The sequence below is a fragment of the Alligator mississippiensis genome, chromosome 3 (genome assembly GCF_030867095.1).
Source record: "Alligator mississippiensis isolate rAllMis1 chromosome 3, rAllMis1, whole genome shotgun sequence".
Lineage (NCBI taxonomy): Eukaryota > Metazoa > Chordata > Crocodylia > Alligatoridae > Alligator > Alligator mississippiensis.
The window spans coordinates 238535962-238549790 of NC_081826.1; positions in this window are offsets into that span (position 1 = coordinate 238535962).

The window sequence follows — 13829 nt, forward strand, 5'->3', positions numbered from 1 at the left end:
GGCCCTGGCCCTACTCCTAGGCCAGTCAGGACTCATGAGCAGGGACCTGGGTTTGCCGTTTGCTTTGGGGAAACACAGATTTTCTCCTTTGAAGGAGAAAAGCGCAGATTTTCTCCTTTGAGGAAGAAAAATGCAGGAAACTGTGGGTTTCCATTTGCAGGCTGGCAGAGTTCCAGTCTGCAAGGGGCTTCTTGGAGCTGGAGGGAGCAGGATGCAGGGGGCAGGGAGTGCTATGTGCATGTGCACACACACACATGCACGTGGCAGCCAGGCAGTCTGGTGGAGAGCTGCTCCTTCCAGGTAAGTCTAAGCAGGCAGGAGTGGGAGGACACAGACAATGTGTAGAGGGGCAGGGGGGCACAGGCAACATGGTGGGAGGGAGGCAGAAGTAGGGTAGCGGTTATAGGCAACTCAGCATAGAGGCATAGACGATGTGGCAGGGGCCAGGGGGGGACCATGTGCTCTGCCAGATTTCTGTGCCCACAGCGAGGTGTGGGGCATGGGGTCATAGCCTGGCTGGACGAGGTCTGGGCAGGAGCTACCTCCACAGCCCAGTGAGCAGGACTTAGCATAGGAGGAAGTGCCATACCACCCTGACCACCAAGGTGAGGTGCACCCTGCCCACCTGGCAGCAGTGGGGAGCACAACTCCACACTGCTGCCACTGCTGCGCCTCACCTTGGTGGCTATGGTGGAGCTGAGCTCCCTTCTGCACTGAGTCCCTCCTGCTGGGACGCAGAGGTAGCTCCTGCCCTGCTCTGGTATGGCCTGGCCTGGCTGCAGCCCTACACCCTGCTGAGGGCACAGAAATCTGCAGGGGGCACCACCACCCCCTCAACGCATCGCCTGTGTCCACACACCCCCTTCCCCACACACCCACTCCCTTCCTCACACACTGAGGGGGGCTGGGGGCAGGGAGCAGCAGGTCAGGAGTGAGGGGCACCAGCAGGGCTGGTGTAGCTATGGGTTGAGAGTGCTGGCAGGGACACAGGGCTGTGAGTTGGGAGTGAGAGGCACCAGCATATCAAGGCTGCTCAGCACCAGAAAGCTGGGGGAGGGAAGGACAGCTGCAGCTGGACCCATGTCCTAGTGAGCAAAGGGGGTAGGGGGAGCTCTGATTTTCCATGATAAAAAAACAAAATATATAGGCATTTCAAATCTATTTCACTATAATGATTGAGGCACTGGTAGGTTTCGAAATTGCTCTAAAGTTGTAAATATATCAGTAAAACATTTTGTCTATCTGTATATTTATAGTGGCATTTCATTTTAAATCACAGGGAAATGCAGATTTTGGATCCCTTTAAAATCAGAGACTTTGGGATTTTTAAACAGAGAAAACTAGGATCCCTACAAGATCCCCTGGCCCTGCCAGTCTCTGGCCATGGCCCTCCTCAGCCTTCAGCCCATTTCTAGGCCCTGGTCCGGTTCACATTCACCCCTCCTGGGCTATAGCCCTCTGGGCTCCCTGGCCCTACTGATACTTGTCCCTTTCGGGAGTATAAACCTCTTGGCTCCCTGGCCCCCTGGCTCCTCTCTCCCTTCTGGGCCAGCTGGGACCACCGTAATTCCCCTTAGTTCCTTGCACAAACCACCAGTTGCTTACCCCCAGCTCAGCTATTACCCAGCAGTTCCTCTCTCTGTGGCTCTCAGGGCCAGAATCCCTGTCCAGCTCAGGTCCTGGGCTTATATGCTGTTTATATGCAAGCCTGGCCCCCTCCTGGTCAGGTAACACTCTAATTGGCCCATGCCAAATAGCCTGAAGACTATTTCCCAAACAGCCTCTTTTCTTCTTGAAGTGACAGGATGCTAGGTGCCCTGTCACACTGATCAAGTTCAATCTTCAAACTAGTTAGGTGGTATTGTCCTTACTAGTACAGGAAGGCTCTTAAAGAGTATCAGTACTTTAATGGTTAAAGACCTTTCAGTTACTGGCCTAAATTTACTCATAGCCAGTTTATACCCATAAGTGTACAAAAGCTTAGACAACTGAAAAAATAGGTATGTTAGGTATAAAAACAGGGTGGTGGTAGAGAGACTTTATGAAAATATAGTTCCAAAAGCCTCAAAAATCCAGATTTGCAGGTGCTTGTGCGGGCTGGGAGCAGTCCGAGGCTTTGGGTCGGGGAATTCGGCACGGCGGACTAGAATTAGGCACGGATGTGTAGCGGTTGATTAAAGATTATTTTACTTACACCGTAGATGGTCGCGGTGCAGGCAGGAAAACTTGCTTGCGTTGCAGTTACAGATAGAAAAGAAGAAGAGCGGACAAGAGTTCTAACCACGAACTCTGGTCCAAGGCCGGCTGAGAGCTCTAGAACCACGAGCCCGTCAAATCAACCAGATGAAATAACCCGAGAAGAGCTCTGGATACCACGATGAGAGTCCGAAAGGTGACTCTCCACGAAAGCGCGCAGGGAAGGGTACATCGAGGAATCAGGAGGCGACGGGGAGAGGCTAGAGGTTGATCAGGCCCCTATATCCTTCTTAAGGCACACGCTGGGTTCGTTAAGCTCCACAGCGTGCTTAGAGTTCTTCACGAGATGTGAAGTCCTCCTTCTCCTCCTCCAACTTGGGCGGAAACCGCTCAAGCCTCTTAAACGGCTAGCAAGCCAATTGCTAGCCGCCATGTGGGAATAATTTAGAAACAGCCAATAGTGGGACACAAATTTACATACGGGTGGCGGGAACTCCTTTGCACCGGGGTTGTCTCTATGCAACTGAAAATTGCACCGTGCAAAGAAAGCTCCTCGTGGCGGGAAATAATTCTGCAGTGCCGAAGCACACACAAAATCATACCCTTTGGGTCAGGACAGTGCTAACATTTCTAGTACCTGGATATTAGACATTCAGACATGATAAGAGTCATTATGCTCTTTGACAGGCTTTACCATGCCCTGTGTTCTTACTCTTGTAGGAAAAATTACTCTCTGTACAAAGACTGAACAATGATGGCAGCACAGTTTTATTTCCGAATGTGTCCCAAGTGTCAGCCAGTACATTAGTGCAGCCACTAGTAAGTACATAAAGCAGTAGAATTTTCATTCCACTTAGGTAATAGTTAAAAAGACTGTATAGTGTTATGGCTGTTGGGCTTTTTGCAAATTCTAGTTCATCCACTATAGTAGCATATATACTGGTAATCAATATTCCTATCCTAATACATTTTAATCAATAACCCTACTTCTTGGCTGAGATACTGTATTTACTTGATTCCAAGATGAGGTTTTCTCCCCCATTCAACATGGGGGAGAAAGCCTCATCTTGGACTCAACTACTAGCCTAGGGCAGTGGTGCCTGCAGCTACAGCCCTATTCTGGGGCTGGAGCAGGAGGCAGAGCTGGAGCCAACACCACCATCTGCCCCAAGCCAGGGTCAGATCTGTCACTGTTGCTGCAAAGCCATAGTGGCTCGAGGGGGCTTATGTGGCAGAGGAGGGAGCATGCAGTGGTAGAAGCATTGGCAATATATAGGGGGGTGCACGCAGGTGAACGTGAACCCCTTGAGCGTGGTGGAGCACCCCCTGCGAAAAGGCATCCACACTTGGTGGCGCCTGTGGGTGGTCGCCATTTGCCACTCCCCTCTCGCTGCCAACACTGCTGGCAGCACCTGCGGGCAGTCCACAATCACCGCTGGTCAATTCCAACAGTGTCTGCGCGTGGTTGCCAACCACTGGTCAGCACTTGCCACCCCTCTCCCCCACTGCCTACTGCACTGTGGCAGCTCCCCACTTGCCTCTGCCCCGCTCCCACTGCTGACAGCACCACAGTCACCTGTGGGAGCTCGCCGTGCCCCCCCAGCCACTGGGAGTATGTGGCATTCATGGTTAGAAGCGTGGGGAAACTTTACAGTGTAGGGGTAATGTGGGGGAGTCCACTTAATCACAGGGAAAATGCTGTGGCTGTGTCCCTGACCTGCCACTGCTGTCCTGCCAGGAGTACAGCTGGAGTCAGAGCCAGAGCCATTGCACAATGTCATCCTGGATTTGGGGAAATATAGTACCTTACAGTGGGTAGGTGGGGGCAGGATCAGATACAAAGTCAGTGGGAAACGTTCCAAGGAATTTAAACTAGTACCAAAGGATTTTTTCTGAAAGGCAGAAATTGGGTGGTAGCTACTCTTATGTGGACCTTGAACATAGGCCAGTAAGATTTGAAGTTATCTAGTATTATACAGACTTTTTGATCATTTGCGGTTTCTCCAAGACTTTTCATTACTTTCCTGAGTTATTCCTTACTAGCAGCATATACTGTGTCTGAATTTTGAACATAATTTTAACTGAAGTTTTAGCTGTATTAACTGAATTTTTATCAGTTTATCTTCTAACACATCAGTGAACAAATTACATTTAGCATCAGTCTTATGCTGGGCTAAACCAAAAGAATTGATTGTTATGGAACTGACTAACATTTACATATTCATCTTCAAAAGTAGACAAGCAGTTGTACTAGGTCTATGGATGGGTAGACAGACAGCCTACTAAATAATTTTGAGTTGTAACAATATTTGAGTCTGGGAAAGAGATTGCCATTGCCCTATTTTGATATCAAAGCATTATTCTAAGTGCTTCTGCACCCTCTGCATTTACTGAACACTCTTCTGTGTACAGGCTCCAAGACTTACCTCCCATGTAAAATGTTTGATTTATGACAGACTGCAGAAGGTATTCTTTCTTCCTTTGTTTTTAACTTTTATTTCCTTCCCATAGGTTTTTGGCACATAGTATACAACCACACCCAAATACAACAGCAACTGAGGTAAGTAAGAGCATTTAATCTGTTCTTCTGTGTACTATTTTCTACAAAGTCTTCAGGAAACAAAAAATGATATGCTCTTTGTAAAAGTATCACTTTTTGATAATGACAAAGTATTTTATATTATCCATGCAGCTGTTAAACAATGTTTCCAACCCTGTATTTTTAGCATCTATAAATTTATGTTTGATCTCAGAAATTGTATCTCTTTTTAATTTACACATCCGCTTTTCCTTTGACTACAGGATCCCCTTGACTCCATCCTGCTATCTAACACAGCAGTGTCTGACTCACCCAGTCCCACATCTGGAACATGGGGGCAGTTAGCAGGCTGGATCTGAAACAAGATGCTGGTCTGTGGGTTGAATCCAGAGCATAGGGCCGTGTCATCTGACCTGGGGGGCTGAAAATTGGTGGCAGCAGCAATGTCACTGCTTCTGGAGCCATGACAACCACCACTCTTCCCACTGCCAAAGTTCTGGCCTGGGGGGCAGATGATGCAGTTCTGCACTCTAGGTTTGGGAGCCGCAACAATTAGCATTGTCACTGCCTGCCATGTTGCCAGGTTTCCAGACCTATGGGGAGTTGCACAGGCCAAATAACAAGGCTCCATGACAGTAGTGTAGGTAGGGATAGGTAAGAGGGACTCTAGGCCTGGATGCTAATGTAGGAACAGGTACCAGAATTGTCCCTCCCTCCCATGGAGTTCATGACCCAGCAGCAAGAGCAGCCCTGCAACATAGACTCTCTGCTGCTGTTGCTTTAAGAGTAAGAGCCAGGGCAGACAAAGCATGGGGCAGCAGCAGCAGCAGCAGCACAACCAGGGACTGCTTGGGAGCGCCCAGCATGGCTTAGACTCCTGATTTCTGCCCCCCCCCCCCCCCCCCACATGCTCTTGGAATCCATATGGCCCACTGCCCTCCCACAGGGTTTGCCCAGGGGACAAATCCTGCTTGTTACACCTCTGCTCCATGGATATGGGGGGAATAGTAGTACAACTTCTGCAGAATTGATCTTTCTTTTTCCCCACTGTGGCTACCTTTCTCTTCTCCAACTGGTTTCTATTGTGGGAATGAACCAGTGCAGAATGGGGAAGACTGGAGAGTACTTTGGGAGCAATGTAGAGCTACCAAGAGAAACTGTGAATGAAACCACAACTTGCCAAGAATAGCTGCAACTGTGGACTATGAAACATTGTTCATATCCAAGAGTTAAGAGGGTTTTTTGTTATCTGAATGCAGCTCTTGACAAAATAATGGGATTTCTGTGATACAGGGGCAAACAATTAAAGAGTTAAGGCTGCAAGATGGTTTTAAAAAGGATGTTTGATTTGACAAGCTGGGTGTCACCCAAAAAATTCCAAACATTGTAATCATGAAGGAGTGTCTATCCTTCTACTGTACAAAAAACTAGAACTCTTGGTTCCAAAATGATACATTTTATTATACCAACTGGAAAACCTTCTGCTCAACTTTTGTTTTATTTTAAAAAAGGAGAAAAAAAAACCCCTTGTAATGAAATATATTCTCAAGAGGATAGAGTAATCCTGTTAAATAGAAAGGAAGGTGGGCCAAATTATATCTTTATAAACTGAGGAAAACTTTCATGCATTTAAAACTGGTGATCGTATAAGTAAGAACAAAATTTGGGCCTGTTTCTCTAAGAGAGCTTTACATTAGTTGTATATATGAATACTTTTCAGGTAGAGAATCTTTTAAGGATAGTGTAAGAGATGAATGGGAAGGTGACATTTTATGAATGCAGTTTCAGTTCTCAAACTCAACAAAAAATCATTAGCACTAGAACAAAGATCTTTCTGAAACATTTTGTATTTTATCCACACTCTAAATTGAGTACAATAGGTACACATGGTAAGAGCCTGTGTGCAATAGTAAAATCCAATTGAAAGTGTTTTTCATGCACTTTTGACCACTCTACTACTTACCTACTTAATCCATCTCCACTGGGATTAATTCTAACATTCCAAATCCCTGAACACTATTTTTTTCGTTGTGATCTTCATTTACCAGATAAATGTTCTATTCTTGTCTGGATAAATACTGAACTCCTCCCACGTTACTCCAACTGAGATTTGTGATAGGCAATAGTAAGTATAAGATCCTTGATAGGTTTAACATTAAATACTTCTTGGCCCCTTGGGATTAGAAGCAGACATGTTATTTAATTGAAAATCTTGTTGGGGTGATCTGACCCCAACTGACTTCCTGTTGCTTGGGCAGGAGGCTGGACTCAGTGATCTAGCAAGGTCCCTTCCAGTCCTAGTGCCTATGAAATCTAAATACAAAAATGTAATACCTATAAGAAGCACTGGGTACTACCTTCAGTAATCAAATCTTTACCTTACGCCAATGCTAGAAAGTAGCTCCGAGGTTTTCCAGTACAGGTTTAGTCAACATTTAAAGGTATCTAAGCAACCAACATTGACTGTGCCTTTGATGACAAGTTTCACTCTGCTCCATATTAATCACATATACTGCAATGTATGATTGCACATCACTATTCTGTAGCCACAACATAGCCCAGTAATGCAATGTCTCTTTGACTACAGCACTGCTGCATCCGTTTCTGCTTGCAGCTCCAACAAAGGATGATTCAGCATGTAGTAATGCTTCCAACATACCAGCTCTGTTTTCTGCAGAAGGCCTGTTGGCTCTTGCTTTTCTCTGCTTAGAATGTTTCAGCCCCGTGCACTGTTTGGAAGTTACAGTTTCAGCAGCCCGGTTCTTTAGTATGTCCAAGAGTTTAGGATCTTTCTGCTCTGGTTATGTTCCTGTGTAAACTGCTGCAGCATACATGGATTTAAATAATGGATTAGAGCCCCTTAATTTGTTGAACTCTCTCCTGGAAGTACTTCTCATTTCTATTTTGAGCCTGCAAACTGCCTATTGCTTTCACATGCTTCCTAAGCCATATTATGGGATAGCCCTGCATTGCAGGGAGACATGTTTCCACTAAGTATAGGAACTTGGTTAAGTCAGTACTTGGCACTGGCTCACTGAGATATACCAAATGTAGTTTGCTCTGAATTCTCTTAACAGAGCAAACACGTAGACAATTTACTTGCAGTCAAGGTATAGATTATTATTTTCTAAACCACATTATGCTTGGTGCAGCCTAAGGCCCAAAATACAGGCAATTTTTGTCTGGAAAAGCTTGCAACCTAAACATTGTGCTACACTGTACTCTCAGGGGCAGTCTTAATTAGCAAACATGCCATATTTTCAGTGCACTGGCAGCAGGAAGAATGTAGACAAGAATCTGGGCAGAATGCTGCATTCTGTGCAGGAAGAAGGGAGGAAATGGGTTTGTTGCGTGTGTGGTGGTGAAGTCACCACTGGGCATTGTCTGTACAATCCCACCACCTATATGAATGAAGCTGTAGACAATGCTGACAAACTCTTTACCTGTAGAAGCTGTGACCTGTTTGTTTACCTCAGATATTTCAGGGCCTTGGATTTCATATCTGTGTCTCTCTTTCTAAACAGACAACCTGGTCACTGATTTCCAGAATCTGAACCTCAATATATAGTATAGAAACTAATCTAGAGGACCTAGATTTGTTTTCATTTGTTTTAAACTCCCCCACCCTTATACAGCATGGCCTGCAATGTTAGAAGCATATTAGTCACTTCATACCTTTATTCTGAATCATCAACAAATGCTGGCTGAGAAATCTGCTCTGCTCTGCTCTGCACTGCTCTTGAGAGGCCACAGGCCAATTGCAAAACAGTGTTAGGGGGTTGGGAAACAATCTAAAAAATAAGTGGATAATTATTTGACATGGCAAATTTTGATGGCCCCAAGTGAGGAAGTAAATACTCACCCATCCAAAGGAGCATTGTAAACACTAGGGAAGTAAGACAAGAGCTCTCATCCTAAAACATTAAATACAAATCTTATATTAGTACAAAAGCATATCCCTTGCCCTTGCCCTTGCCCTTGCCCACAGAAGAAAAGCACGAGTAACATTCTCATCTGATAGACTGTTGTGGGTTATTTATACCAAATACCTGTCTAGTTGTTCCTGTTGATTTTTATTTTATTAATTGGACAGCACTACTGAGCACCAGGGCTAGGGACAGAACTTACACACAAACCAGTGTAGTGGGCTCACCTTTCAGAGCTTGGGTTGAGTCTCAGGCTTGAGATCCTGCTGTTTTGATTGGTGGAGCCCACCCACCAATTAGGAGGCAGCAGGAGAAATAAAGTCACACCCTTTTCCTGAGGGGAGGGGGAGAAGAGCTCTTCTGGACCTGGTTGAAGACTGTAAGCGGTCAGGTCCAGAAGACTTCAGGGGCAGAGCCCTGGAGTGTATAAAAGGAGCTGCATGGCCAGCATGAGAGGCAGAAGCAGTGAGGGACTTAATAGTGGAGCCAAGAAAAGCTGGGGAGCTCTCCCCCAGCAGGCAATAGACCCAAGGCTCCTGAAGCTGTCACTGGAGGAGCAGCCTTGGGAGCAGTGCGAGACCACAGGGACGGTGTGCAGAGACCTGGCCCTGGGAGCGGTGTGAGACTGCTCGAGCCCATCACGGTGCACAGTTTAGTGCACGGAGCCCAGTCTTTGGGAGCTGCAAGCAGCAGCTTGAGGCTACAACCCCAGCAGGGCCTTGGGGGCTGCACTGAGGCAGCTCAGGCTCCATCTCCCAGCAAGTGGCCAGGTCCCACGGTGCGCAGGGTGGCGCAGGGGCCTGAGCCTTGGGAACCACGGAGCAGCAGAGTCTGCTTGGGTTAGCCACCCAGAGTGAAAATGGCTGGCTGGAGCCTGAAGGGCCCAGCCTGTGCTAAGAGAGGCCTCAGTGCCGAGCCAAGGCACAGGGAAGTAGTAGTGCTGCAGTGTGAGGCTCAGCACCCAGGAGCCAGCAGCAGTGGGGCAGCAGCTGAGAGGAGCTGAGCCCTCAGTGCCCAGAGCGGGGCACAGGGTGGAGAGGAGCCCAGCGGTGCAGGAGTGGCCTGGAGAGGCGCTCCAGCAGAGAAGACCCCATCGAGCTGCTCCCTGACCACTGCCACCTGAGGGAGCATGAGTCATTGGGCCCTTGGGTCCCACGGGGGAAAGACTCTTGGGGCGAGCAAACCCAGAGAAGGGGCTGGGTGAGCAGCCCCCTGCCTAGTCAAGGCCCTAAGGGGAGGGGTCCCTGGTGCTTCCTGGACACTCCCCCAAGGGACCTCATGGAAGGAGAACTATCTCTTGCCATGGGTCAGGGATTATATTAAGGAATAGATGTTATTAAGATTGTTCATGTTTGCGCCTTATATTTTGTAATTGAAATGTTGTATTGTGATGATGTAAATAGCATTACTTAGGGTTTGACCTTGGCTATTGGTTAGTGTTCTGTGTGTGTGTGTGTGTGTGTGTGTGTGTGTGTATATATATATATATATATATATATATATATATATATATATGATATTTAATTTTATGTTTATGTATATTATTACTTAATACATTGTATATAGTTAAGAACTTTGGGCTTGCGCTAACTCTATAGAGGAAAGAGGGATCTGCTTGAAATTCTGACATCCCTCTCACAGCACCCCTTCCTGCCTACCCATCCTATTCAATTGAAAATAGAGCACACCCTTGGGTGTACCTGGGTTACATCAGTTTAAATGATCAGAAACTGGTTTAAACCTGTAACAGAACAGAAGTTTAGTGCACATAAACCAGTTTCAAAATGTCTGAAACTAGTTTAAGATAAACCTGGCTAAATGTAGTTATCAGACGTAACTGATTTGGGTCAAACTGGTTTATGAAACTTCTATCCCAAACCCCTTCCTAGTTCAAGCTAAATCACAGTACCCCAGCACATCAGCATGCTTTCCAGCCCTGGGCTGGGTTGTGCTGTCTGCTCCAGCAGAGAAGATTTTGGAGGTTGGGCAAAACCCAGCTGAGGTTTGGAACCAGAGAGGGGGATTAACCTTCCCTTCCGCTGAGTACAGAGCTGCCCTGCCTTGCCCTGCTCTGCTGAAAACTTACTGCTGGCTGCAATTGTGGACTACAAATCCCAGAGGCACCTGGAAACAGGATGTAATGAACAACTCTGCAGAGTCCTGCTGTTGTGAGTCTGGACTGCAAATCCTAGAGACCTCAGGGGCAACAGGAAGAGGAAGTGAACACACAACCTATGCTGGCTATGTGTTGGAGAGCCATGCTCTAGCATCCCCTGGCTTCTCACTTGAGCCACTGCATGTATGTGGCTGCATTTCCTGACTCAAAAGTGAATGTCTGTCCAGTTGTTTCTCAGTTTAATCTCTGCAGTTTAGACTAACCTGCAAAGACTGAATTGATTCATCAATGACCAGGAAGATGGCATAGAGTGCACCCTCAGGAAGTTTGCAGATGACACCAAGCTGCTGGGGGTAGTGGATACACTGGAGGTTAGGGCTAGGATTCACAGTGACCCAGACAAATTGGAGGATTGGGCCAAAAGGAATCTCAACAGGTTCAACAAGGACAAGTGCAAGGTCCTGTACTTAGGACGGAACAATCCCATGCACCGGCACAAGCTGAGGGCTGACTGGCTGGCAGTAGCTCTGCAGAAAAAGACATGGGGGTTACAGTGGATAATAAGCTGAATATGAGCCAGCAGTATGCCCTTGTTGCCAAGAAGGCTAACGGCATACTGGGCTACATTGGTAAGTGCGTTGCCAGTAGGTCAAGGGAAGTGATTATTCCCCTCTATTCAGCACTGGTGAGGCCACATCTGGAGTATTGTGTTCAGTTTTGGGCCCCTCACTACAGAAAGGATGTGGACCAATTGGAGAGAGTCCAGCAGAGGGCAACAAAAATGATAAGGAGGCTAGGGGACATGATTTATGAGGAAAGACTGAGGGAACTGGGCTTATTTAGCCTAGAGAAGGGAGACTGAGAGGGGACTTAATATTACCTTCAACTGCAGGAAGGGGAGTTTGAAAGAGGATGGAGCTAGACTGTTCTCAGTGGTGGCAGATGACAGAACAAGGAGCAATGGTCTCAAGTTGCAGCAAGGGAAGTTTAGATATTAAGAAGAATTTTCTCACTAGGAGAGTAGTAAAACATTGGAACAGGTTACCCAGAGAGTTGACAGAAGCTCCATCCCTGGAGGTTTTCAAAACCCAGCTAGACAAAGCTTTGGCTTGGATGACCTAGTTGGGGATGATCCTCCTTTGAGCAGGGAGTTGGACTAGATGACCTCCTGAGGTCACTTCCAACTCTAACTTTCTGTGATTCTATGATTCAGCCTTGGGCTTTTTGACTGTCTGTATCTAGCCCTTGAAATAAGGGTGCTTTATAAATCAAATGATGGTGCTTAATTCCTGGTTTTATGAGCATCTATTCCAAGCATAATGGTGTTTTGGTTTTGATATGTGCAAAAACTCTCACCAGGACTGCTGACATAGTAACATGGAGGTTTTGGCTGCTTGGTGGATGCCAAAGACCTGTTTAAGGCAGAGGAAGTCAATGGCTTTCTACTGACTTGAGGGAGTTTCACATCAGGCACCAAACATTATCCATAAGATGCAACAAAAGCCCTTGTTTCAGACCTTTGTGAATACACAAGCAGAATTCAGATATGGGCTAGGGCTTCCTTTCTTTGAAGATATTAGGCAGGGGTAAGCAGCACATCATATACAGTATCCTACAACATAGGTGAAGGCTGCTGTCATCCTTATTATGGCCTTGCATGGAGTACAGCTTCCAGCAGGAAATTTTTCATTTTGTTCTGAACAGTTCTGAAGGGTGTACTATGTGCTGACACCTCCAACCTGTCTTCTATACACCCCAAGGATGGGGCAGCTACCATCTAACCTATTTTGTGGGAATTTCATCATTTCAGCTCATATAGCTCACAGTTTGGGAACTCCTGATGTGAAGAAATAAATCAATGAAGATGTATTGACATAAACATAACTCCCATTAATGGTGTATATGACACAGATGGCTGAGGGGACAATAGTTTCCATTGATACACCTTTTAAGCCATTTCTCAAAGAAAGATGTCTGCAACCAATAGATAATATGTTGATATTTATGGGAAACAAACAGTTAAGTGCTGGTGTGCCCGCATCAAAGTTTGTGATGCCAGAATGAATACTGTTTCCATATCCTCAGTTTCCACTGCCAAAGCATGTGATTTAATACTTGAGGGCACTGAACATGCTTCACATTCCATAATGGAATAATGGTCTTTTCCTTAGGAAGCCATAACTACTATTGGACAAGACCAATTTTTCTATGCATTTTAAGTCCTGAAAGAGATTCCCAAAAGATGTGATGGAGTGGAGAGCATAATCCCGCCTGAAAACAAATTCCTGTCTGATAGTGGATACAAACACTCAACCCTAAGTTGGAAAATCAAGTCTTCTCCACTCTGTCCAGTTTCTGTTTGTTAATGGGTATATGAGTGGAGAGGAACAGCTGATGAAGGAGCTTGTAAAAACATTTGGTAGTACCTTGTATAAATTCTTCCAGAAAGTTCAATGTTAACAGTGTTTTCTATGTGTAATTTTCTTCCTCTTGGACACATTCTTAACATTTTCAAATGCAGCCCACCCATTTAGGCTTGGGTTCGGCTTTATGATCTAGTGTGTTCTAGACAGACTTCCTCAGAAATAGGCCGAATGTTAGTAAAGAGAATACTGATAATGTTGTAAAATTAAATGAGATACCTGGAGTGCCACTTTTTACTTTATGCAATCTTAGAAGAATAGGGCTGCAAGGGATTATAGGAGGTCATCTTGTCCAACCTCCTGCTGAAGGAAGGATCATTCTGTAAAACATCAAGTGTTTATTTACCGTGCATTTAAAAACTTGTGAGGCCAGACATTCCACCAGCTTGATAGGTAATCTGTTCCAGTACTTAACCACCCTGATAGCTGGAACATTCTTCCCACATGTAACCTAAATTTCCTTTGTTGCAATTTAAGCAAATTAATTCTTGTTCTGTCTCCCGTGGGTACAGATTGACATTGATCACCATCCTATTTATAACAGTATTTTTTGTGTATGAAGACTATCAAATCTCCACTCAATCTTACTTAGACTAAATTAACCCAGTTTCCCCAGCCTTTCATCATGT